Source organism: Chionomys nivalis, chromosome 13, assembly GCF_950005125.1.
Source record: "Chionomys nivalis chromosome 13, mChiNiv1.1, whole genome shotgun sequence".
NCBI classification, from domain to species: domain Eukaryota; kingdom Metazoa; phylum Chordata; class Mammalia; order Rodentia; family Cricetidae; genus Chionomys; species Chionomys nivalis.
This window is the reverse complement of record NC_080098.1, coordinates 38,658,321-38,685,837: the sequence shown is the minus strand read 5'-3', so window position 1 is coordinate 38,685,837 and position 27,517 is coordinate 38,658,321. Positions and strand designations below refer to the sequence as shown.

The 27,517-nt window shown below is 39.8% G+C and overlaps 1 protein-coding gene across 1 annotated transcript in view; it reads left to right on the top strand.

Moving 5' to 3' along the window:
- Nucleotides 1–5,856: 5,856 nt before the first annotated feature.
- The window catches only part of Rala (RAS like proto-oncogene A), a 54,384-nt gene continuing 32,723 nt past the window's right edge, over nucleotides 5,857–27,517 (top strand). The window contains exon 1 of the mRNA XM_057787486.1: nucleotides 5,857–6,066. The gene's annotated coding sequence lies outside the window, so the exon portion shown is untranslated. The remainder of the gene's footprint in view (nucleotides 6,067–27,517) is intronic.

Here is a 27,517-nt window from a genome sequence, read left to right as displayed (position 1 = left end):
TTTTCTTCATTAATGACTGATGTGGGTGAGCCAAACCCATTGTGGTTGGTACCACCCCTGGACAGCTCATGTGGAGCTATATAAGAAAGAAGGCTGAGCAAGCCATGCGAAGAAAGCCAGTAAGCACCATTATCCCAAGGCCTCTCTGCTTCAGTTCCTGCTGTGAGTTCCTACCCTGACTTCCTCTATAATGAACTGTGATATGAAAGTGTAATATAGAATAGTAACTAAGATACCCCCGCACTTTTGGGCATGGTATTTTATCACAGCAATGGAAAATTTCTATGTCAATGTGCAGGAAGTCTGCACACACACATGCCTCTCAAAGTTTCATAAGCAAAATTAGGGTTTTCTTTCCTATTCTAAATACAACAAGCTTTTTATTCATTATTAAAGATATTTTCTGAATACTTATATCTGACATCATGAAGAATACAAAGATAAGTAAAACAAAGTGCTCATCTTCAGGCTGGCAAAGACACAGCTATAAATATATAATTAAAAAAATATAAGCTTTGCTGAATTTTAGAGATTCTGCAAGCAGTCAATAAAAAGACAAACACTCAAGTAACAGAAATGTTCTGATATAACTGTCATATCCAGATTAATATAGTAGGAAGTATGAGAAAGAACAGTGCAATTGAAAATCTCAGGGGCATTTTCTCTAGACATTGGTAGCCTGGGAGATTCCTGATCCCTAATCGATGACAAAAGTTTGGAAATGTTTGTTCTGATCTCAGGGAAGGAATCTGCAACAGTAGCAACAGGGCAAATAATTCAGCAACAGGGAAGCCATACGACAAAAATGCAAGTTGATTTTCCTTCTGCCATACCTTTGACCTGGACTGCAACCAGAAGGTACCACCACCAACCAGGGTTGATCCTTCCATATCAGCCAAAGCAATCAGGACACTTCTTCAAGTGATGCTTCCTGCTCAGGTCATTCTAATTTGTGGCAAGCTGACATTAAAACCAACCATAATACAGGATAAGCCTGATTCTATTATTTGAAATCTGTAAAGATTTGAGTGCTTAGGCATGCTGTTAAAACCTCTGGGACAACTTCTTGGAACAATCAAACAAAAATCTCATAAACTGTTGTGCACACAAAATGAAATACAAATGCTGACTTGTCGTGTGTCTTAAAATGCTCATAACTGTAACACTACTTAAACACATCCTCTGATTTTTTTTTCATCAGTAGTGACAAACTATTAACCAACCACTTTTCTATTTAGCCCTCAATACATCTTAGGGATTTTAACTGATGTTTCAAGATGTATAGTTAATGCATCTTTTCATATACTTTTATAAATTGGTATATAATAAACATGTCTATAGATATGCATTATTTAGCCAAGAATACGTTTAAATGTTTATATGTATAAATATTTCCCTAAAGAAATATTGATGCTATGAACCTAATATCTTCCATTCATAAGAAAACCTGAACAGTCCTCATGAGACATTCCCTGTCACTATACATTTGTCTAACCAATGATACAAATGTAAGGTTCACAGGAATGCTCACATTTTCAGATAAGCATGTAGGTGAATGTAAATTTCTATTATTCCACAGAAATTCGAGTAATATTTTAAACACAAAATCTCAGATAACTACAGTAGTCATGAATTCTGATATGCCTCACACAAATCACAATTACTTTGCACCTTTCCCTAAATTATATATAACCTATGAATAGCCATGAGCATAGGAACTGTTTACTAAAGCTTTCTTTGTTATTACTATACTACATGTATCTTAATGTATAAGATTTGGCTCATAAGTAACAGAAGCAAATTTGCAATTCAAGAGGAAATCTGAGCACGTTTGAAAAGATCTTTGATTTGCTCAAGAAGCAAATCTAGTATTGAATGTTCCGAGTTCTACTAGACAATAGTGATGCTCTGAGTTCTAGCTAATACTAGTTCAATTAGTAATATCTACTTATGATGCCCTTTCATTTAAATTCTTAGAGAGCTTATAATACTGTTATTTCTTATAGTGCCTCTGAAAAACAGACCAGTAGAAAGTTACTGCCTTTATTTTATAAGTAGAGAAACTACGGCACAGAAAGCTTAAGTAACTTTGCTAGGGTCATATGATGAACAACGAGAAGTATTCAAGGCAGGTGGGGTCACAAATGACTGTGGTCTCAGCACTTGGGAGGTGGAGTCAGAAGGATCAGTGCCTCAAGGTCATCTTTGGTAATGTAGAAAGTTATGAGATTAGTTACATAATACTTTGTCTCCAAATTGTAAAACTGGGGGTATTAGAGGAGGAGCAATAACAAAAAAGACTCCAGCTAATTGTTCTCATTCTCAGTTCATAGAGGGGTTTTGCTTTGTTTTTGTTTTGTTTAGACAAGGCTCACTATGTAGCCTAAACTGATCTCAAATTTGCCATAATCCTTCAGACTCATCTTCCTAAATGACAGGATTACAAACTAAAGCCACTACATGTACTTACATGGTTTAAAACACTTAAATGTGCTTTTAAGAAATCTAAGAAAGTAGACTTAAGTAATCTAAAAACTAAATGTAACCAGGTCTATCATTATGTATAAAACACTATTCTTTTTTTTTAAAAAAAAAAGATTTAAAAAGTTTTATTCTAGGTCAGTGTATAGACCATCTGATAACCCTTCACTGACCTATTCCAAATCTATACTCTGCCCGAGTCCCAGTCCTTAATTGTTCTGCCTCCTAGAAATGAATTCTTTTTTTTTTAGTTTTTAAAATTAATTTATTCATTAAAAAATTCCACTTCCTCCCCTCCTCCCATTTCCCTCCACTCCCCCCACTCCCTCTCCAGTCCTAAGAGCAGTCAGGGTTTCCTGCCCTGTGGGAAGTCCAAGGTCCTCCCCCCTCCATCCAAGTCTAGGAAGGTGAGCATCCAAACAGACTAGTCTCCCACAAGGCCAGTCCATGCAGTAGAATCAAAACTCAGTGCCATTGTCCTTGGCTTCTCAGTCAGCCCTCCTTGTCAGCCACATTCAGAGAGTCCTGTTTGATCACATGCTCCATCAGTCCCAGTCCAGCTGGGCTTGGTGAGCTCCCATTAGAGCCATTTTAGGATTGGCTAGAGTCTTGGCTCTAGAGAGGTTCCCAGGTGTCCAAGGGGATTTCCCCAACTAGTTCCATGAGCAGCAGAGGAGAGGGTGCCTGTACTGGCCTTATCCTATAGCCACACTGATGAATATCTTGCATATCACCATAGAACCTTTATCCGGCGATGGATGGAGACAGAGACAGAGACCCACATTGAAGCACTGGATTGAGCTCCCAAGGTCCAAATGAGGAGCAGAAGAAGGGAGAACTTGAGCAAGGAAGTCAGGACCGCGAGGGATGCGTCCACCCACTGAGACAATGAAACTGATATAAAACACTATTCTACAGGCATATAACAAGTAAAAACTTATAATTTGTGTTTGGTTGGCTGCTATAGCTATTAGATATAAGTTTTGTTACTTGTGGCTTTCTGAAGCTCCTGTTCAAATGAAGTTTGATTTCTGTCCTCTGAAGATAGGCTGACATAGCTGTGAACTAAGTAAGCCATGACTAACAGTCTGATGACTGAGTTCGTCTTTGATGGTGTTTCTACGGCTCACTCTAGTTCTCCACGCCACAGCTATTTGTGAAGTCCGCTGTCCTCAACTCTTGATCTGTGGCTAGTACATGCTGTTATTATTAAAAAGTACACAGATAACACTTCATCTGAGTTTGCAGGACTATATGATGGTTAGCACTGCCTTCTGTTTCTGGTGTACCTGACCTTTACAGTCATTAGACCATTAGGTTATAGAAAATTTTAGAATATGGATAGTGAGATATATTAATATAGTATTTAAAAAATTTCTCAAGTAAAGGCAGAAAAAAGGTTTTGTAACTGTGCTCAATGAAGTGAGTCTGCATCTGCTTGAATGTGGTAATATAAATCCGTGGTGTTCCTAACTTCAGTTCCTCCAGTCCCTCTAGAACTCTGAATCCACCATATAGCAACTGCCATTAGATAACACCACTCTTGTTTTTTTCTTTTTTCTTTTTGTTTTTCGAGACAGGGTTTCTCTGTAGCTTTGGAGCCTGTCCTGAACTAGCTCTTGTAGAACAGGCTGGCCTCGAACTCACGGAGATCTGACTGCCTCTGACTCTTGAGTGCTGAGATTAAAGGTGTGCGCCACCACCCCTGGGCTCAGATAAAACCACTCTTACTTAAAACTAAAGAAATCCTTCTCCCATAACCTATGTCCATCATTCTTTACCTCTTTAGTAAAGTATACCTTTATGGAATGGAGATCTAGCTGTTAGTGTTTGCTGGCATGAAACCCAGGGTTTCATCTCCAGCACAAACAAGACGTGGTAGAACAAGTCTGTATGGCCAGCACTTGGGAGGTGGTGTTTAGGTCTGAAGTTCAAGGGCATCGTCAATTAAGTGTCCAAGTGGAAGTCAGCCTGGGATAAATAATACTGTCTCCAAACATCAAGCCCCCCAACACACACACACACACACACACACACACACACACACACACGGGGCGGGGGGGGCAAAACAAAACATTCTCATTGTCACTTCCATTCTCTTACCCACCAGATGCCCCAGCAAACAATCCTCAGTTTATACGGATGGCTTCATCATTCAAATCATCTCCTCCAGACATTCACTGCCACTGCCACAAAGATCCCAGCTCCTTTCCCTTTCGGTTCTGCTTGCCTTCTACTCACCCCGCCCCCCAACCCAGACCCGCCCCCCAACCCAGACCCCGCCCCCCAAACCCAGACCCCGCCCCCAACCCAGACCCCGCCCCCGCGTCAGTCCTCCATTCATAAACCAACAGCTTCAATTTTAATCTATCTAGCCAGCCTACTCCCAGAATTTAGAAGAGGCAGCACAGAAGACAACTCATGATTCTGCAGCCTCGTCTTTCTCAGCAACCCAGGGTGACATGTGCTACTCAACCTTCTCAATGTGCATGTCTGCTCCCTGTTCTGTGGGATTCCCCTTTTGTATCCATTTTTACCATTTTCTTTTTGTACTGGAAAAAAGGTGCCTTACTTATATTTAAAACTACAGTTAGTAAAGTCATCACTTCTTCCCTCCATACACACTTCCAAACAAAATTATTCTTTTTTAACATTTATTTTTACGTGCATTGTTTTGCTATGAATTCCCCAGGAACTGGAGTTACAGACAACTGTGAGCTGCCACATGGGTGCTGAGAATTCAGCTAGGGTCCTCTGTTAGAGCAGTCAGTACTCTTAACCTGCTGATCCATCTCTACAGGGCCAATCATTTGTTTTCTTGACTGCTCACTTCACTGAGTGGGCATTCCTTGAAATAAAGAGAACCAGTGTGTCACTGGGCCACCGACTTATCTCGGCACCACATCTAGTGTCGAAGGGGTCCTTTGCCTCTTACAAAAGGAACCAGAAGTCCATCCGCAGAGGTCAGGTCTTCGGGGCAACCACCGAGATCCTCCAACCAGGAAAGGCGACCCACCCACCTCCCCAGATTTTAACTGCGATAAGCCACGTCGCAGGCTGAAGGGAAAACGCCTGCCAGAGAACCCCAGCAGCCCCCAGAAGCAAGATGGCAGGCTCCCCCTCCCCTCCCCTCCTTCCCCAGGATCCCCCAGTGTTCTGAGAAGACGAAGACGCCCCGGCACCGAAACCCTGGCCAGGCGTTGGGAGGTGATCGCGCCTCGCAGGCGGAGAGAGCCATCGTGAGGCCGCCAGGCGGTTATCGCACTGCGCCTCGACCGCGCCGCAGACCCTTTGTTTGCAGCCGCCATGGTCTTTCCGGCCCCACGACAGGAAGTGCCAGGGGGCGCCCCGCCCCGCTCCCCCGCGCCCCGGAAGTGATCTGGGGCGGCTGCTGCAGAGCGGCCGGGAGGAGGGTGGGTCTCCCCAGAGCGGAGCGCCGGAGTCCTCTTCCTCCGCCGCCCAGGCCGCCGCCGCCCTCCCGACTCCTGCCGCGCCCTGCGCGGAACTCCGAGCACAGAGCCGAGCGCAGTCCGATCGGCGCAGCCGAAGCCCGAGAGCCCGCGGGTCGAGCGGCTCGCGGTGCAGGTGAGCGCCGGCCGGCCGGGGAGGACGGGCCGCGGCGGGGGTGTGTCCGACGGGCCAGGCCCGCGGCCGCCGTGATTGCACGGCCCTCCAGCCGCCCGGGCTCGAACCCGTTTGCGTCCCGAGAGCGGGCGGCCTCTCCGGAAGGTCACCTGCATCACTCCGGTGCCTCCCAGGGCCGCGCCCGGGCGGTGCCCGCGACCCGGGGCCGCCGCAGTCCCTGCGCTGCACTCCACCCCGTCCTCCCTCGCTTTCAATCCACTCCTTGCCGAAACAGAGCAGCTGCTCCTCAAGCCTCTCCGCCAGGGTTTGGTGCCACTTAAAGGAATGGCTTTATCAGACTCAAGTCTTTAGACGCTCCGCGTCCAGCTGAATACTCGTGGGCTCTGTACAGGTTTAACCTCTAGGAGAGGAAGGGAATGTGGGTATTGTGTGATGGGGGGGGGTGTCTTCCGCGCTTGGTTCCTAAAAGATGTCCAGGAGTAGAAGATCAAGTGTGTGTGCTCTAACTGGGTATATGTGTGTTTGAGTGAACGGGCGTGGTGACTTGAGGTGGACTTAGGGGGAAATTAAGGAATTAACTGGCGTTTGCTTGGAAACCAGAGTGTCCAGATTTGTGAGAGCTCATCCAAGTATCTTTGAGCTCCTGTGAGAACTCTGGTGCCACGCCCTACCTGTCAAGCTGGAAAGCAGCCAATCTACAGTTTGGGTTTGTGTGCTGGGAGAACCTTTAGTTCTTTTTTAATTCTTTTTAATTCTTTTCCTGTAAATAAATTACAGCTTTAATCCCATTCTCAAAATTGGGTAACTGATTCATTCCTCACAACGTAGAGGGCATCCCTTTTGGTTTACGTTTGTTAATATGTCTAGAGTACCATTGGCGTATGTGTTTTGGATCTGTTGATACAATATTCTTGTAAACGTCTCTTGTGACCCTTAAGGTGTTCTTCCACCTTAACTTTTTTCGGAGTAGGAGCTGTGTTGTCTTCCCTCCTGTTTGATTGTGAAGTACTTGGAATCCCCCACTCGACTTCACTTAATGACTGTGCAGTTGATCTCATAGTCACTTTCCAGAAGCAATTGCTTTTGGCTAGAGTGTATGTAGCTCAATGACAGTAGTCCCCTACAAAGGGTATTAGATTCAGTCTCTAGCAAGGCCTCAAACAATTTTGTTAGAGGAGTTTTGTTCCTTTGAGATTCTTGGAGCATAAAAATTTTGCTTCACCTTTTGTTCTCCACAAGATTGAAGAGCAGCTCAGGAAGAATTGGCTTTTCACGTCCCCATTCTTCAAGAAGTTAAAAATACCTAGGGATTGTGATTAGACGATATAATAACTTCTATTTCATTGTTATGTGTTTACTTCTAGAGTATATCCAGAGTTAGAAGGAGGAGATTTCCTGGCAGCAAGTGTATGCTTGGAGTTGATAACCATACCCAGTCTTAATCAAAAAGAGGAAGTTAAGAGTTGGTGCTGCGTGGAAACACGCTGCTGAGCAGAATGCTCAGAGTGGCTCCTTTTGAAGTCTTCTGACACCCCGTTGTGACCTTGTCATCTTTTACCAGCAGGTCTTTGGTGCTTTTGTTCCGAGATCCTCTGCTGAGTGTGCAGCTGTGTGTAACATTTATTTTGAAGCAGTATTTCATTACAACTCTTTCCCCCTAGGGTTTTCAGGGTGGGGGAGATTAATTATAGGAAAGAATCTTGCTCACCACTTTTAAGGGAGTATTTTGACCTACAGATGGTTGCATTATTCTCAGTTTAGGGTTGTCAGAATACGGACAAAGTGCTGGTGTTTTCTCCTCATACATATGACCCTGCACTGGCATCCTAGGTACTGTTTCTATAGAGCATAAGTAAATATGCCAAGATCGCTTCTTATATATGGGTCCACCAGATAATAGCTTCTTGTATTCTTTCATAAATGAGTGACAAGGGCAGTCATTCTACAAATACTGGAATAAGAAGCTGTGAATGTTAACTAGGAAAGAGATTATGATCTTGAAGTGGTAGGAGTCAGTAAGTTTCCAAAGACGTTTTAGTTCTTAGATTAGGGAGAGGGAAGCCTTTGGTTTCTTATCCTGTAGAGAAGTTATGTTTCCCTTTAATTCAACAACCATCTTGACATTAATAGTTCTCATATATTGATTGCCTCTCAGGCACTGTGGCAAGAGGATTGTAATACTAGTCTACTGATTATATTTTTTTCTTATCTCCACAATATATCTGCAAGATGGGTGGGCTTCCCCAATGCTAAGTGAAGTTATTTGGCCAGAGGCCCAGCTCACAAGGTAGTGTGTAGTAGAGGATTTGAAAGTACAATAACCATTTCTACGAGCACTGAACATGCACCTAATCCTAGAAGTCACAGGAAAGGTGATTGTGACTGAGCTGAGCTTCCAGAAAGCAGATCTGCTCTTACCACTCTTAGCCATGAAGTATGACCTGGAATCACCAGTGACCCTAGCCAAGGAGCTTCAGGTGGGAACTGCTGGCATCTTTATTTCCGGGGTGCTTGAGAACACAATGTACCCCTACATACAGTCTGTCCGTTGCCAAGGTGGAAAGTGGTTGAGCATTGTTCTTGCCAGTGTCCTTGTAGGATACTAGGAAGGCAGCACGGGCACTTTGATGACTTTCTACTTTTGTAGCACCTGTTTGAGATGAGTGCCATGGCTGTTTGGGGAAAAAAAGGTTGCAGAATTCTGTTCATGTGGTTTTGATTGTTTTTCCCCCTGCAAGAATGTACTTCAAAAAATACCATTTTTTAATGGACTTAGTCTGGGGAATGTGTCCATCCCTTGGTTTAAAAGATGAGAAGAGAGAGGCTGTTGATCCAAATAGCAAAGCTCCTTTCTTGCCCCCATAAGGAAGAGTTATTCTTTGTTTCTTTTCTTTAGTGTCTCACCTTTCTTATTATGTTACTGTGTTTAGAAAAATTTGCTTGGGCTGGAGAGATGGCTCAGCGGTTAAGAGCACTGCCTGCTCTTCCAAAGGTCCTGAGTTCAATTCTCAGCAACCACATGTAATGAAATCTGGTGCCCTTTTCTGGCCTGCAGGCATACATGCAGACAGAATACTGAGAATACTGTACACATGATAAATAAATCTTTAAAAAAAAAGAAAAAGATTTGCTTATCAGAGAGACAATGAAATTAAAGTTCTGTGAGTTTTTTAAAACAGCAGAAATTTTTAAAAGGAATTTTCATCATTGATTTAATCATACATAAATGTGAGGGTTTATTTACTCAAAATCAAGAGAGTAGTCTATATAAGGCATTAAGTAAATATTCTTAAATGTAAAATACTTTGAAAAACTGAAGGAAAAGTACCAATAAATCATATAGAAATTAGATATTATACTTTTCTGAAAACCCTGCACAGTGTCCTGTATTAGATACAAGAGACAGAATATCCAGCGTACACAATTTCCTTAACTTAAAAGTTCCAATTCTTTGTTTGATTCAGTTTTGAAACTAAGTGTCAGAGTTCACAGTGTAATTATGAACAGTCAAACACAAGATTATGAAATGATTTTGACTTCCAGATGCAGTGTAAAGATAGATAAGAATCCCATTTGCACAAAGAATGTGATGGTAGTCATTTAAGCCATAAGATTTCTGTGTCATTTTTAACACAGCCAAATAGCTATAGTGATACCCATTGAAAATGCTGCTAAGTGAGTTGGGAGTGGTTTATATAGAGCACCCTGTCTGTGTTTTATCTCGTTGGCTTCTCTGGCCAGCGCTGTGCTGGTACCAACACTCAGTCAGAGGTTTCTATCACACTGAGATCTGGTGTACTGCTTGGCTGCTTGGCCCCCATTGCCACAGCTCCTCTTCAGTGTTTCTGTTGCTCTTCTAGTTGGGCTCCGCCCCTCCCGGTGAGTCTTAGACCAGTTTGTCTGACTCTGTTGCTATTCTTACTGGAATTGCATTAAATTTATGAATCTACTTAGGAGTAGTTGACTTCTTGATGGTATTGAGACATTTTAACATTAACATAAAATACTTTTATTTTCTAAAGTTTATTTTTTCTTTAGGAACTGACTTGTGTTTTTAATACAACTTTTGTATATTTCTTATTTTAGTCATATTTTATCCCTTTTAGGTAAATCTTCAAACTGATTATTATTTATACACATAAATATTGTTGATTTCTGCTCATTTTCCTGATATCTTGCCCAATTCTTACTAAGTTACTTTATACTGTTTTTTCTCTTAGGCTTTCCAGATACTATCACATCATCTGTAAATACAACTCCTCTCCCTTCTTCTCCATGTCTATGTGTTTTGACTTGTCTAGTTACTTTAGCTGGTCTTTCTAGAACGATATGAAGTGGCTATACACATGCATACATTGTACCTGGATATTAATTTGGTTATAGGTGTGCATTTTTCAAAGACTGCAGTTCTCTGCTGTCTCTTTAAGAGAGACTTAACTAAAGACAGATACGGTGAGAGGCATTCAAAGTTGAGTTTCCTGGGGGGAGCAGCAGACTACAATGATGAGCAAAAGTTGGGTTTCCTGGGGGGGGGGGGCTCGGCAGACTACAGTGATGGGCAGTGAAGATGCTTGGTGGTTTCCCAGTTCATGCTGAGTCCTGTTTTCTTCCAACTTCTCTGTGGTGTTCTTCCAGACTTGACTGTCATCTTCTCACAGTCTCTTAAGTAAAGCTGCCATAAATATAAAAATGGAGGGGATCTCTTATAGAATTTCTCAGTCTGAAGTGGTTTCTGAGCTTTGCAGATGAATTCAGGTCACTTTATCCTGCTGTGGCTCTGGCTCGCATCATTGGTTCTCTAGGGCATATAGCGAAGTTGATGTGTAATCCGGTCTGTGTATCCAGGGATAACTGAGGGTACACAGCTTTGCGGTGGATCTAGACGGGATTATCCAGGAGCCTGACTTATCTGGCTTTGGGGTTATCCTTTCTTCAGTTTATTTATGCAAGCCTAGTCCTGTGTGTGGAATGATGTCTTGATGTGGAATCAGGTGGTGGTCCGGCATCCTGCAGACATTTGGTTCATATAACAATATGCAGTACATAACCAATGTTCAGTCTCCGAAGACCCAAAGAATGTGTTTATATCACTGCTATGTAATTCATATAGAAAACATGTTTCCGACCCAGTCTTTAAAAGAAAACATGTTTCCTGTAATCTTTTTTTTTTTTTTTTTTTTGACAGGCTCTCATGTAGCTCACATTGAATTGCTATGTAGCTAAGGAAGACCTTGAGCTTCTGATTCTGCCACCACCTCACAAATACTGGGATTATAGGCTTACACCACTGTGTCTCACAAGAATAATGTTTTTTGTTTGTTTGTTTGTTTGATGATGGGGATTGTTGGACCTAGGACTTTGCATGTGCTGGGCAGGTGCTCTATCACTGATGAACACCCAAGTTAATACATGGGTTCCTATAATTTCTGGATTATGTAGGGCCATGTGTGAGTGCTCAGTCCATATCCCATTGTCTGCCATTAAAATCTTTCCTCTCCCAGGGGTGCTGAGTGGACCTTAGGCTGCAGAGCTTGTCCCTAGATGTCCTGCACTGGCCTGTTTATCCTTATTGTCTTAGCAGTGCTGTCAGGGTTTTAATAATCTCTTGTAGTCCTAGATTGATAACATCTCACCAGACATCTCGGTCTGTGTCCTGCTGTGCATTTCTGCTTTCCTGCATAGGCATCTTGCCTCACTGGCCTGGGATTTTGACTTGGTTGTGGATTTGGGGAACTTCATACTTTGGAGAATTTCAGATCTCACCCCTCGGCACATGTTGCTGTCCTAGTACAGAGTTTGCAGTAATTTTCCCTTCTTTTTTTTCTTCCTCTCCATTGCCTTCTAGCCAGAGAAATCTGTCTCCTTTTACCCCCCCCCCTTTTTTTTAAAGGGGTGGGCTGGCCCTTTTTTTCAAGAACATCTGGCCTGGAATGTTTGATTCCCCCTGCCTCCATTATGCTAGGATTGCAGGAATGTATCACCTCACTTGGCTCTACTCACCTTTTTTGCCAAAGGCATTCAGTCTGGGAAAGAAAATCTCTGTCTTCTGAGGCTTTAGGTTTCTGGGACACCACCAGCCCTGATCACTTGGTGCTTAGATAACTGGTACCTTTCCCACAGCCCTACCAGTCTCTCAGGTCTCCCTGATCTCCTGCCTGTGTGCTACAATTACGATCATTCTCTATGCCCCTTACTTTATTATTATTTGCTACTTTTGTTATTTGTTGTTTGCTTAGTCCCAAATAAATGAAAAACTTATATTCTTGTTCTTGCTTTCAGTTCAGAAAATTCAGTCCCTCTTTTATTTTTTAAGTCTTTTTATCTTGTTACAATTGTTTGAAATTTGTATATTTATTGGTCATTTCCTTTGCTTTTCTGTGACTTGTTCTTTAATGTTGTCTCCTTTTTCTTCAATAAAGAGGCTAATTCTTTTTTAAAAACATTATTGAAATGTAATTAATCTACCACAAACTCATCCTCTTAAATTTCATAGTTCAGTGAATTTTGGTATAGTCAGAGACTTTTGTTTACCTTTACCACTGCTAGAACACTTCTATTGCCTTTTAAGATGAAAGCCATTGTAGATTTATCCTGCCTTGCAGGATATTCTTGGCTGCTGTTATTCATGTCTCTACAAAGTTGCTTATTCTGGATGTTCTAGGATTCCATAGATGGTCTTTTGTATCTGACTTCTTTGGTTAACATACTGTTTTCATACGTGTCATAGCATATATGAATACTTCAGTTTTGTATAGTTGAATAATCTGTTGTGTGAATATGCTGTGCTAATTGATTGGTTCTTGAGTGCTTCTGCTTGAGGGTTTATGTTAGTGTCTTAACACTGAATTATATCTTCTGACTTACCTTGAACATTTTGAGGAATGGACAAGTATCCCCTAGGGTACCTGTTCCATTTGGTGAAGATATAGTAGAACTAGCAGTGTGTTCCCACTTTTATTCTATCTGTATAAACACTTGTTATTGTCCATATTTTTGTTCATAGCCATTGTAGTAGCTATAATTTCTACATTCTTTCCATCTGTTGGGGTGCTTTAAGCAGTCCCGTGTGTGAAGTAATTTGTATTTTAGCATATCATGTCTTTTCTCCCTACTTGTCTTAGTTTAAGATCAAATGCTGAGAAAGCTTTATTATAAGAATTATAAATATGACTTTTTGAACTTCTAAGTAAATTTCCTTTTTAGTTCACTAACAAGATTTATATTTTACATTAGCATTTTTGATGAGTTTCATACTATTAAAATTATGTGTGTGTGTGTATCTGTGTGTTTATCTGGTGTGTGTATCTGGCATGTGAGTGCCCAAGGAGGCCAAAGTGATGTTGGATCTTCTGAAGCTTGAGGTACAGGTGGTTATGAGCTGCCTGACCTGGGTGTTGGGAACTGAACTTCAGTCCTTTGGAAAAGCAACAGATGTTCTTAACTGCTGAGCCATCTCTCTGGTGCTACTGTTAAAACTTTAAATTGTTAAAATACATTGTTAGAACTTGTGCAGTAGGAAATAACAAGACAAAATGTCTGAGGTGAGGAATTAGAGCAGTCATAGGAAATACTGGCTGTGTTTCTTAAGTGAATAGAGTAATATTGACTACAAATCCACAAAGCCCAAATTAGGACTAGAGTAGCCAAAAATGGTAGTTTCATGTTATATACATCTCAGTATGCAATATGGTTAAATATTTAACCATGAAACTAAACAAATTTTGTGTATATGGTGTTTTTTTTTTTTTTTTGAGACAGTACCTTTCTCTGTAGTACTGGAATGATAAGTGTGATCACACCACTATACCTGTTCTATCTGTATCTCCTATTTGTTCCATATAAAGATCCAGTGAGGGCTAATGATATGGTTCAGTGTGTAAAGATGCTTGCTGCCTCTCTAATGACCTTAGTTTCATCTGCAGAACCCACATGGTGGAAGGGAGAATTGATTTCCACAGGTTTTCCTCTGACCTTCACCCACTCACAGTGGTATACTTCCGTCCACACTCACCTATCTCACACACACATACACACAGACACACACACACACCATACCACTCACACAAATACACAAATGTAAAAAATTCAGTAGAGATCAAATGAGAAGCTGGGTGTGGTCACATGTTTGTAACATCATCACTCAAGATGCTAAGACAAGAGGACTGAAAGTCATTTGGAAGCCAGCCTGAGCTACACAGTTAGCCCTGTCTCCAAAAACTAAAAAGTAAAGTTAATATAAATTCAACAAATGAGAGTTCCATTTGGAATGTTTTTGTTTTGAAGCTTTCAGACCTACAGAAAAGTTAGAAGAGCAGTACATTGGATATGTACAAACCCACACCTGTATTCACACCCACTCATTATCATTTTTTTAGTTTATTCATTCATCCATCTATCCATTCATTTTGGTGCTGGGGATTGAACCCAGGGCCTCATGCATCTGCTGGGTGCCAGTCCTGATTTCATTTTGCTACCTTTACTTTTCTTTCAGCAATTAAGGGATTCTTGTTTATTGATTAATTAATTGACTACCTGTTTCCAAGTAAATGGAGAAATTAATCTCTGTGCTCTTTTACTTACATATTTGAGCATAAAGGCAGTCTTCTACGTACCTACCTTATTGTAAAGCCTAAGACAGTAATATTTCCATAATACTGTCTAGTTTCTGGTTCAAATAAATATTTCTCAGTTGTCTCTTAATGTTTTTAATAGCTCTTTTTCTTGTCTTAGAATCCAGTCAGAGTTCATGACTTCTCTCTCCCATTTATGTCTTTAGTCCTTATCTTTTTGAATGAATTTATCTCTGATCCATGTACTTTTATGAGATATAATTTAAATAATTTATCCACTTTAAGGTTTGTGTGATTTTTAATAACTCCTAAATTGTGTAACCATTGCTATAATACAATATTAAAACATAGTTTTCAAACTTTGATAAGATTCTCTTATGCATGTGTGTGTGTGTACTTGGTATGGGTGCGTGCATGGGCATGAGGCCATCATGTGTCATCCTCAGTAATCCTTTGATGCGATATTTCTCATTGACGTGGGATCCCCCAGTGATCCTCCTGTTTCCATCTCTGTAGCCCTGGAATTACAGGTGCCCACCATCATGCCTGGCCTTTGTACACTTCTTGGGATCAAACTTGGTCCTCATACTGGCTTTACCAGTGGAGGCTCCCCACCCCTAGTCCAAATCTTGGTAAGATTCCGTATGCCCAAGTTAGTCCCAGTTCCCATTCCCCAGTACGAGACAACTACTATTTTATATTCTTTTCCAGGAATTTTCCCTTTACCCTTTCTGGACAGAACATAAGTATTGAATCATATAATAGTCAGACTTTGTGGTTTTTTTTAACTTGGTGCGTTTTTTATGACTTACTCATTTTGTAACATGTAGCTAGTAGTTTTTCCATTTTTATTGATGAGTTGTAGTCCATCTTATAGATATATTACATTTTGCTCATCAATTCATTGGTTGATGGATATCTAGATTATTTCTATGAATTTTTGCTTTTTTAATTATTAAATAATCTTGCTGTGAATTTCCTCATAAAAGTCTTTATATGAACGTGTTTTCATTTCTCTTGGTATATGCCCAGGGGTGTAATTGCTGGATTGTGTGGTACATTTATTCTTAACTTTTTCTGAAACTGCCAAGCTGTCTTCTAAATTGGCAACTATTATTTTCATTCCTATCACCAGCTTTTGAGAGCTTCTGTTTGAGGGCTCAGCTATAAGAACATGTTTACAACCACTGCTATAGTTTTTTATTATTATTTAGCCATTCTATTGGATATAAAATAAAGCCGGGCGGTAGGTGGCGCACGCCTTTAATCCCAGCACTTGGGAGGCAGAGGCAGGCGAATCTTTGTGAGTTTGAGGCCAGCCTGGTCTACAAGAGCTAGCTCCAGGACAGGATCCAAAGCTACAGAGAAACCCTGTTTCAAAAAAAAAAAAAATGGATATAAAATGATATCCTATTTTGTGGATTCTGTTTATGTGGTTGTTCTTGTCTCCTCCTCCCAGGTGCTGGGATTACATGTGTTCATGACCACTTTCATGGTACTGAAGATTGAACCCAGGACTTTGTGCTTGCTGGGCAAGCCTTCTTCAGACTAAGCTGCATCCCTAGCCCTTCTTGTGATTTAATTTTCATGTCTCTAATGATCATGGTGTTAAGCATCTCTGTATGTCCTTAGAGGCCATTCATACATATTCTTCAGTGAAATGACTAATGCATTCTTCTTCCCTGTTTCTTTTTAAATTGGGTTGATATCTTTTATTATGGAGTATGTGTGTGTTCTATATATTAGCCTTTCATTAGATATGTGTTATTAGTAAATGATTTAGTTGACGAGTGCTGGAATTCTGTAATGATGTTAACCCTGAGTGATGCATAATGCTTCCTTATTTGTTATGAATCTGTCTTTTGAGGGTTGGAATAAAAACAGGGCTTTTCTTAATTTCTCTGCATGTTTATTACTGAGCCACATACATAGATCTTGATTTATTATTTTCTGTGGTGGAGTGAGGAGTGGATAGATAATTCCCTTTCTAAAAGGAAGGGATTATGTACAGACAAGTCATATGTGTGCTTGTCTTATAGTGTTATATCATTCTGTAGTGAATAGAAGGTTGCTTTATTGGGAAGTATTTAAAAATAAAGACATATTTAATTGATTAATTTTGGCTCTGATTACACTTTGTGAGTAGTACTTTTGCAGCTTTTTCCAAACACATGTTAACATCCCATTTCCCATACATGTTAACACATGGTTTAAGATAAAACATCCCCTATTAACAATGAAATAACTTGATAATGGCCCAACCCTGTTTCTCCTAGCCATTCTTCTGTTTCTTTTAGCTCTCTGAGTAGGGTTATATCCAACTGTTTCGGAGTCCCTGCGTTCCTACAGATTGCTGAAATCGGTCTTTTATAGTTCGTTTGCTGTCCTTCCACATTCACTGAAGTGGGGTTCTCAAGCTGTGTCAGTTCCCATATGTTACATGATTCATCTTTCAAGTGAGTTTTTTAAAAGTAAGGCGCCCCAGTTCGTTTTTATAACTGGGTGTGTGATAGATATGGTGACAATGATGAGGACTATTGATGGAACTGATTTTCCTGCTTAAAACTAGAAGTTTGGGTTCTTTTTTTTCTCACTTGAAGTATTTTTTATCTAAATCCTGAATCAGTAATAGAACTAGTTGTTCGTGTAGTTGAGCAAGTAACTTTGGATTCTGTGTGGATTTTGCATTTCTTCCACATACTGCCTTTCAAGATTTGTTTTCAGCATGTGAAAGGGGAAGGATTGAAAAGGTCATCTTGGGTATTTCCACACCTACGGGAGAAGCATCTTCATGTTTAACTTCCATGGGTTCTCCAACAAGAAGTAGTTGTTATAAAGAAAAAAAAAGTTTATTAATGCATATGACACACATGCTGGGAGGAAAGCTCAATGAAGAGTAACAGAGTAATGTGTGTAACAGGGAATAATGTGTTTGTGGAGAAATGTTGGACCCCCCCCAAACCAAACAAACAAAAAGGGTTTTAGGCTTTCAGGGGCAAGAAACTGGGAGGATGTGTTTATGGGAAGAAACTGATGGCGTGAGATTTATGTATGGATTCTGTTGTTGTTGTCATCTACAGTCCACTGCAGTGAGGCTTATCCTGTCTATTGACAGAAAAGAGGTGGACAGAGAGTTGGCCCTTGCTTTCTAGTTCTTGATTTACCTTCAGCCTTTAAAAAAAAAAAAAAAAAAAAGACCAGCCTGGTCTACAGGACAGGAACCAAAAGCTACGGAGAAACCCTCTCGAAAATCAAAAAAAACCAAAAAAACAAAAAAAAAAAAAACTGTAAAAAAAAAAAAAAAGATCAGAGGCATGTTTTCGTGTTGCCACCCCCCTCCAACATAACACCTTTAAAGCTCGCCTGCAAGCACTAGGCACACTTATCCAGCCACTAGCCATTGTTAAACACCTGTGATGCTGTGGAATGTGCTTCATGCGTTTGTCTCCATTTAAAAATATGTCCTTGTAAGGGGACATTATCGAGGCTTCTCTCTGTTCTTTGACTTTCTGGACCACATCCTTGAGGATTCGTTAAACTGCACATCGGGTAACAGACTTGAAAGTAGCCATTTACCATGTCATATACCTTGTTTGACTAATGGCAGCTGGTGGTTATAAAACTGGTGCTTCCCACATGATCCACCAGTTCATCTCTTTAGTTTGTCACCGTTCTGGTTTTCAGATACTGTAGGTAACATCACTTCTTCAAATATAGGCAAATATTTGAGACCAAATATGAATCCCTAGAATCTATAGATTACCTTCTGTGGTCAGACCCTAACCTAGGCAATTTCAGATTCAGTGTTTCCATGTATTCATCCAAATATACACCATGTGATAGAAAATCACTGACGTTAAAGACTGCGTCTTTAAGAATTAGGAAATAAACTCTTTCTTTTCTTCTTTCTTTCTTCTTTTTTTAATAAAAAAAAATATTTTTCGGCATCCAAAGTAGAAATGTCAAGGCCCTAGTGGTAGAGGTTGTTATTCATTTGCTGCTCAGGAAAATAATTAGGCCACAGTACCTCATAATAGTATGCCTGCTAGTTAGTTTCCGAGTGATTTTTAGGAGTAAAAGAAAACTACTGAATGCAGGCAGGCACACAGGCAGTAGTGCTCAGTGAGGAAATGTGTGAACGGAGGCAAAAGGCAGAAAGGCTGTAAAACACCTGTACAAGAATTCAGAATTCCATATTCTAGGTCATTGAATGCGTTATAACCCATAAAAACAGGATTATGCTTAAAATGACTAATCTTGATTGTCAGGTTAACACACCTGCTAGGAACAGGAACACTCCCCAACCCCCCATCCCCATTGAAGAATTGCCTTTTCCAGGCTGGCCTATGAACATGTCTGTGGGACATTTTCTGATTATTAATTGATATAGGAGGGTCCAGCCCACCTCCTTTCCTAGGTAGGTATGCCTGGGCTGTATAAGAAATGTAGCTGAACATGAGCCTAGGAGCAAGCCATTATGCAGTATCTACTTCATTTCATGCCCCACAGTTTGTGTCTTGAGTTCCTGCCTACTTTCCCTTGATTAAGGTCTATGATCTGCAAGTATAAGGTAAAATAAACCCTTGCTTTTGCTTCAGGAACAGAAAGCAAACTGGAACAAAAGATAATCATACTGATCTTTGGCCATCCAGAATTTTTTAAGGAACTGTGCTGTTAAATTGAAGTATTTATGAGACAGATGAAATTCAGATGAAGCATGATTAATAAAAACTCAGAGACAGAAATTGGGGTTCAACCTGAAGGTCAGAAAACTTAAAACAGCCAACCATTGGCTCTTACCTCTACCTCAGTCCGAAATGGTGATTCTACCTCAGCAATCTCAGAATGAGACAGACCAAGAGCTGTCTCCTCCTGTCTTATAATCCTCTCTAGTTCTGGAATTAAGGGTGTGCACCACTACCAATTGGATTCTATGGCAAGCCAGTGTGACTACCGGGATTAAAGGTGTGTGTCTCTGCTGCCTGGCCTGTAAGGCTGGCCAGTGTCGCTGTTTTACTTTTCTGATCCTCAGGCAAGCTTTATTTATTAAAATACACCCCAAGTTCAGATTCTCTATTGCCTATCATCATTGTGCTATTGCCTAGTGGCATGACTGTTGGTGATGTGCATTTCAAGAAAGTGGAAGGAAGGACCTTGAAAATTTTCACCATAAAGATATTGTAAATGAGATTAATTCCTGTTTAATTTGATGTAAACATTATGCAATGTATATAAGTACCAAAATATGGCGTGATACTCCACTTATATATATAGTTTTTAATGGTTTTTTTGTGTATCACCTTAAATGTTTTTAAATGTAAACCAAAACATTCTTTCTGCCTTAGTACTGACTGCTTCTGGCAGCTAAGTTGTTTGTGGTTGAGGAAGTCTCACAACTCTTGGATTTTGGTATGTGTATGTTAAGAGGACAATAGATCCTGGGTGTTTACTCATTGATGATCATTTTCAGAGGTAATTTCTCATTTCTAGAGCCATAGTTTAACCTCTAAGGTTTCCCCAGCTTCACTTTACCTTGTAGCACACACTGACCCATTCCTCTCCCACCATTGATGAGGGTGTAGCGAGCACTGTCCTTTATCGAAACTGTCTGATTTTTCACAGAAGAATGTTTACTTACCTGCAGACTCAGAGTTAAAAGGATAACTTTCTATTTTCAGAAGATGTTATTCAGTCTTTATCTCATTTCCTGTTGGGTTGGTTACTATGTTGTTATAAATTGTGAAATAGAACACTGCAATTTATAGCTTTGAACCACATGTAATTTTGTTACATCTTTAACTTTTTGATACAAATACTAACAATTTGTTTTTTAACCAAAATTTTTGTTGTTTAAAACCCCAGAATTAATCTTTGTCAAAGCTTTACTAGCAATGAGATTGTAAAATAGTGAAGTTATCCCTGCTTTTAGTGAGATTTTAGTAACTTATTAAAATTTTCTACATTATGCATTATTAGGATATATATGGCATTACATGAAAAATTTGTGCAAAATGTAAGAGACCCGTATGCTACTCATAAATTATTACTGCTGTTTTATTCTATTAATAAATTAAGAATAATGTAACCAAACCTTTGAATTCTGGACCTTGAATTTGAAGTACTTTTGGTTAGAAATATTGCAGTCATAATTTTAACTTTAACACCATTAGGTTTTAGAGCTGAACATGAACTATACATAAAGAATGCTGTTGGTTATTGTCTCAGGGTTTCTATTGCTTTGAAGAGACACCATACCATGGCAACTCTTATAAAGAAAAACATTTAATTTGGGTGGCTTATAGTTCAGCGTTTTAGTCCATTACCCTCATCGCAGGATATGGCAGTGTGCAGGTAGACATGGTGCTGGAGGAGGAGCTGAAAGTCTTACATCTTGATCAGCAGGCAACAGGAAGTGAACTGAACTAGGTGTAGCTTAAGCATAGGAAACCACTCACATGGTGACACACTTGCTCCAACAATGCCATCTCTACTTCCGCAAAGTCAAACCTCCTAACAGTGCCACTCCCTATGAGCTTATGGGGGCCAATTACATTCAAACTACCATATTTATGTTACAATTATAGGCCAAGAGTAAACAACAGGTTTCTTTTGTGTCCTTTTTTGTCATATTAATCAGTAAATCACATTTTTTGACTACCAATTTTTTGACTTTGTCGAGGTGTGGGACATGAAAGCATAAAAACTCAGAAATGTCTTTTCCCTTTTAAGCTAATCATATGAACATGTATTGAGATGAAAGTTGTTACTAAGTTTTTTCTTCATACCCAACCTGGGATGAATTGACAGTTATTACTTCAAAAAATGAAATGAGAAAGAGAAAAATGACAGCAACTGAGGGTGTTTTGTTTGGTTGATTTTGTTAGGGTTCTATTGGTTGGTCTTTCTTTAACATTTGAGCTAATGGCATGTATGTGTTATCTATAGAGGATAAAATCTCAAAGAAACAGCCTTGTGGTAGAGGAAACTGTGGCCTCACAGTGCAGGTCTTGTTTAGTGAACAAAACAAAAACGGACCTAGTCTTTCAATCCTGCACTCTTCACTCCTGTTCTTCAGTGTTTTCTTGGGTGTGTGGAGCTATCGTATTTTCAATTTTAAAACTAACCAGTTTCCATTTTGATTCTAAAGATGAATTGGGAGAGGAATGTCATTTCTACAGAATGAATGTTTGTCTTAGTTACTTGTTTCATTGCTGTGATGAATAAAAAGTACCCTGACAAAACCAGTATAAAGAAGGAAGGGGTAATTTGGGGTCACTTTTCAAGGGAAAGGAGGAGCTTGAAGCAGCTGGTCACATGATATCCACAGACAGGAAGCAGAGGAAGAAGAATACTTGTATTTAGCTCAAATTCTTTTTGTTTAAGAGAATTTTATTATTTTATTTACCACTTTCAGTAAAGGTAGCCTTCTCACCTCAATCAACCAAATCCAGGTTGTCCCTCACAGACATGCCCAGAGGGCAGCCTACTCTACATAATCTCTCACCAGTATGCCTGGAGATTATCAAACTGGAGATGTTAGCCATCACTATGTTCTGATTCATTAACATAGTCTAAATCATTATTTAGGTTTCTCAGCAATGTTTCCTAGTTTCCTCCCAAAGTTGTGGTAGCTATGCTTCTTAATATCTAAACCCTGTGTAGTTCCTTTCAAAATAAATAATGGGAAACCTGTGGAGCCAAGACTATTGAGAAGTCACATTAGCGTGGGGCTTCAAAGGCTTATAGTTTCAATACAGCATCTGCTTTGCCTTCTTAAGATAACCCAGTCTAGAAGAAGTGAGCTGACACATCAGTGGAGAGGCCCAAGGGGCAAGGAACTAAAGTCTCCTGTCAACAACCACATGAGTGAAACATCTTAAAAACAGATTGTCCTGGGATGATGACAATCTTAAGAGTAACTCCTGCTGAGTACAGTGGTGTGAATTGTATCAGGTGATTAAGAAAGGCAACTGGATCTGAGGCATGGTTCATAGGATTGGGGTGACTTACATATGAAATAAGGAAAAGTAACTTCAAGTTTGTGGGGGGTGCCTCAACATAACTGAGTGGTAATACCATCTGCTGTAATTTGGAGTCTAGGGGGAAGAACAAGTTGTTTTAATAAGTTCAAGCATGTGACTATCCCACGGTAGCAGTTTGAAACGTGGGTTCCATCACCTCAAGTCTTTAATGGTTATGATTGAATTTTGAGGCAAGATACATAATTCCTTGTACAGTCTTATGAGCCTTGTTTATACCTATCTGGTTCCTGCTTTACAAAACATTTTGATGAATACTATAAAATATTAGAAGACAGTAGGTAGTCACCCTGAGAATTTAGCTTCTTTTCCTTTAAAAATAAGCAGGGTATCAGTATGGAATGAGAACTCTAAAGATTTCTATTGACTCATGAGGCAATTCCTTCTAGGAGAAAATTGTATTGCTTCTGCCCTTATAAGCCTTGACATGTGATTATGCTTTGTTAATGACGCAACTATGAAGATTATTTTTGTACGTGTTAAAGTCTAGTTGGCTATCTCTGATTAAAGAGTGTCTTAGGTGTCTGCAACTATTCCAATATATTTCCTAAAACTAAAACTTGCATTGGTGCAGTTTTGGGATTTTTCTAGTTCCATATTTTAATTCCAGTTTAGACATGCAAAGTGTCCCCAAGGTTTATATAATGAGCTCTTAACTTCCAAGATGATAGATTTGGAAGGTGGAGCTTTGGGGAGTTGATTAGGTCATGAAGGTAGAACCCTCAAGAAGGGGTTTGGCTCCAGAGAAATCCTTCACTCCTCATTCCATGTGAACTTGTGACTCAGACAGCTGATATTCTGGCACCTTGATCTTGGCTTTTGAAGATTTAAGAATTAAGAGAAATAAGTGCTTGTTGTCTATAAGCTACTCAGCCTATGACGGTTTATTCTAGCACTCTAAGTGGCTTCAGAGTCCTATTTATGTGACTTATCATAAAAATAAAACGTCCAAGAACTCTTGCCTTCTTATCCGTGATATAATTAAAGACTGAGAGGTAAGTTTCTAAGCCCTTGAGCAGTCTTTATCAGCTGGTGTAACACTTAAGTATATCAGAACATTTTCCCAGGAAGTCACACTTGAACTTTCCTGTCAGTTTTTATAATGCTGTCTCTAAAGTCACATCTGGGAGGGCAAAATGGCGCACTTGCCATGCAAGCCTGACTACCCGGGCTTGATCTCTGGGTGCTTGTAAAGGTAGGAGAGAGCCGACTTCACAAGTTGTCTTCCCACCTTCACACTTGTGCACGCCTGCGCACACACACTTCTAATAATTTTTTTTAATTAGCCATATCCGAATTTTAGATTATTATAGATTTTAAAGGTTCTAGGGCTTTGTGTGCAATCTTTTCAGGCTGAAAAACTTGGTCTGTCAAGATTTATGATCAGCAATAAACCAGAATTTTTAAGAGGGTCAGCCTAGGCCCATTGCTACATAGTCTAACCTTTCTGATTTAGTGTATAATCAGAGCTTTTATTGTTTTAAATACTGGAAAAATTAAAAATGAACATATAAAGTGTTTTGATGACAATTTTCCATCAACTTTAGGAAAAAGACATTGCCCCTTTCACACTTTGTTCATTCATTCAGCAAACACTAAATGACTGCTATTTGTCAGGAATTATCCAAGGTGACAGAACTGTGACGACAAATGAACTGAGTAGAATCCCTGCCCGCTTGGATGTTGTGTTTTACATGAGAGTATCCATGGCCATAAGAGAGTGAACCATGATTTATCCCACATAAAGGATATCAAAAGCATGTAGAATAGGTAGAGACCACTGTGGGGCTTTATTCTGATAACATGGAAGTCTTGGAGAAGGTACAGTTTGAGGGATTTGTCAGCAGGTAAGATCTTAGCTATGATAGTGAATCCAAGGGCTTTGACCTGAGCAACTTGATGTGATGGGGTTGCCCTTTACTAATAGAAGGAAAGTGAAGAGAGCTTTATTGAGGTCGGTGAATTAAGAGTTCAGTTTTGGTAGCTTGGAGTATAGACAGTTATGATAAAGATTATTAGACAGCTGGCTCTAGTATTGATTAGGAAAATCAATGTGACTCTGGCGTTAGTGAAATTTTATTTAAATCTGAAGTATAAATGAGTATCCGTGTGTGTGTGTGTGTGTGTGTGTGTGTGTGTGTGTATGTATTACAGTAGTTTAAATGTTCAGCACCTCCAAATTTCATATTGAAATTCAGTCCAAAGGCAAAATGGTACCGGGTGGAGCTTTGGGGAGATCAGGCTATGAGGATGGAACTCTCACAAATACGATGTGTGTGTTTATAAAAGGACTGGAGGGAACTGCTTTTCCACTGTCTGAGTGTTTATCATCTTGGAGGTGCCGTCTTGAAATAAAGACTAGTACTCTCTAAACTGTGGCATCTCAAGTTAGACTTACTGCCTCAAATATACAAAAAGTAAATTCCTTTGTTTTATAATCACCCAATCTCAGATATTTTGTTGTCATACAAATTGCACCAGAATTGAGTGAAGTCCTTCTTGGCTAAATGTAGATAGAAAAGGAGGTCCAACCAAGCCAGCATTTAGAGTGAAGTACGAAGTATAAAAGGTAAATAGAAATTTGTGGGGAAACAACAGTGGGTAATTATAATACCCTGGAAATCAAGGTGGATTTTTTTTTTAATGTTTTATAAGGAGCTAGCAAGATGATTCAGTCAGTGGTTAAAAGATCTTGCTGCTCTTCCAGAAAACCAGAGTACAGTTCCTAGCAGCCATGCTGGGCAGCTCCCAACTACCTGTAACTATCTCCAGGGCATCCAATACTCCTCTGGCCTCCATGAACACCCTCCCCCACCCAACACATACACAGCTTACATACAGATGCACATACAATTCATGTAAGTAAAAATATTTTTTTCATCCTGATATAGTTAGTGGCTCATGCCTTGAATTCCAGCACTCAGGAGACGAGGCAGGTGGATCTCTGTTATTTCGACGCTAGCCTGGTCTACAGAGCAAGTTCCAGGACAGCCAGGTTATTACACGAAGAAGCCCTTGTCTCAAAAAACAAAAACAAAACGTTTTTTCAAGGAAACGTTTATGAAAAAGAGGGTGACTGTCTCAGTGAACTGCTACTAACAAGTGCATAGAAGTGAATATGGAGAATTGGCCACAGCAGTTTGGTCTTTGATGTCCTTGAGAAGAGCACATCAGTGAGTTATAAAAAATGGAAGTAGAGCAGAGCCATTTCTATTCTATAAGGTAAAGGAAGGGAGCTGTGTCAGAAACAAATTGATGAATGATAAGAAGACAGTTTTGTTGAGTGATAACTTGAATTAGCTGCAGTGAATGGTATCTGCTGGATGAGTGGAAGCATTTGGATTACCAAGATTGTTCATAAAAGGGGCAAAGAGCCAAATCCACCCCACTGCGAGATTTTAAATAAAAGTTGTTTTGAAATACAGCCATACTTTTTGACTTGGTATTGTCAGTGATGACTGCTTTGGTGTCCCTGTGGCAGAACTGAGTAGACACTACAAAGCTCTAAGTATGCTTGAATGCTGGCTGACTCTGGGTTTATAGGAGCTGAAGAAGAGAGGTTGAAATGTACTGCAATTTCATAGGGTTAGAGTTCTTTGCGCCTTGGGCCTCTCCTTAGAGTTACTCATAACCATGTTCCCCCCCCACCCAAAAAAAATAAAACAATGAGAGAACAGCCAGAACAAAAACTTACTGTGCCCTAGAAATGACACGCCTTCATCTCAACTGTATTGTATTGGTCACACATACCAGCCCTAGTACAACATTGGTTGTGAGTCTTCTTGGGACTGTTGCCCACAGTGACCTAATAGAATGCTAATAAAATTTTAAGTTGTGCTCTTCCAACATTACCATGTGGCCAGTGTTGCTGTAGTTGCCCAGAGTAGTTATTTGTGACAGTTTGGTTATATTAAAATCATAAATAATTGTAAATTCTTTTTATTTTCAATAGCTTTTCATTTTCTTTTTCCTGGTTTTAAGAGTAACGTTCAGGGTAGAAAACTGGAATGCAGATAACCAAATATTCTAGAAATTAGACAATTTTTATGTATCATTAGTCAGGTTACTTTTACTGAAATTTTGCTCATGATTTCTTGTTTATATTCACAAATTAAAAATAAAGTTCCTACGTAAATGCTGTTTGTGAACTTCTTCCTGTATTAGTTACTTTTCTGTTGCCCTGATTTACTGCTTCTTCCTTCTCTGCTCAGCCCTTCTGTTAGGATTTTTGGGGACAAGAGTTGGGAATTGGGGAAGTGGTGGAGTAACCCAGGACTTTACACTTCTAGACAGACACTTTACTGCTCAGCTACATCCCAGGCCCTTTTTTGCTTGTGAAATTCTGATAGCTCAGAGAGGCTGAATTGCAAGTAGCTAACCTTCTTTGTTTGCTTGCATCTCTGGAAAGATCCATGAGACATCCTGCTCAGCTCCCACTTAAGAACACTTGCTACACCTGGCTCCTCCCTGCCACTTCTCTTCGGTTAGTTGCTGACTCAGCCTCCTGACCACAGGCTAACTTTCTTTAACCAAACAAATGGAGCATGTTTTTGTGTTGTAAACAAAAGCAGTAAGAGGAAATGTAACATACCTTAAAATATTATTCCACAACATTTTCCCCTTTTGCCTAAATAAAAATGAAAGGTTTTAACTTTAACATAGTGAAACTATATACAACAAAAACAGTTAAGTAAGAATTAATTTACAATATTCAGTCTGTTTGCATTTAGCAAATCCAGAGAAAATGCCACATTATCTATCTTATTTTAGTGAATCCAAAGTTTTATAACTTTCTTTCATAATTAAAGAAAACTGCAGCTATAACTGTAGATGTTAGGAATA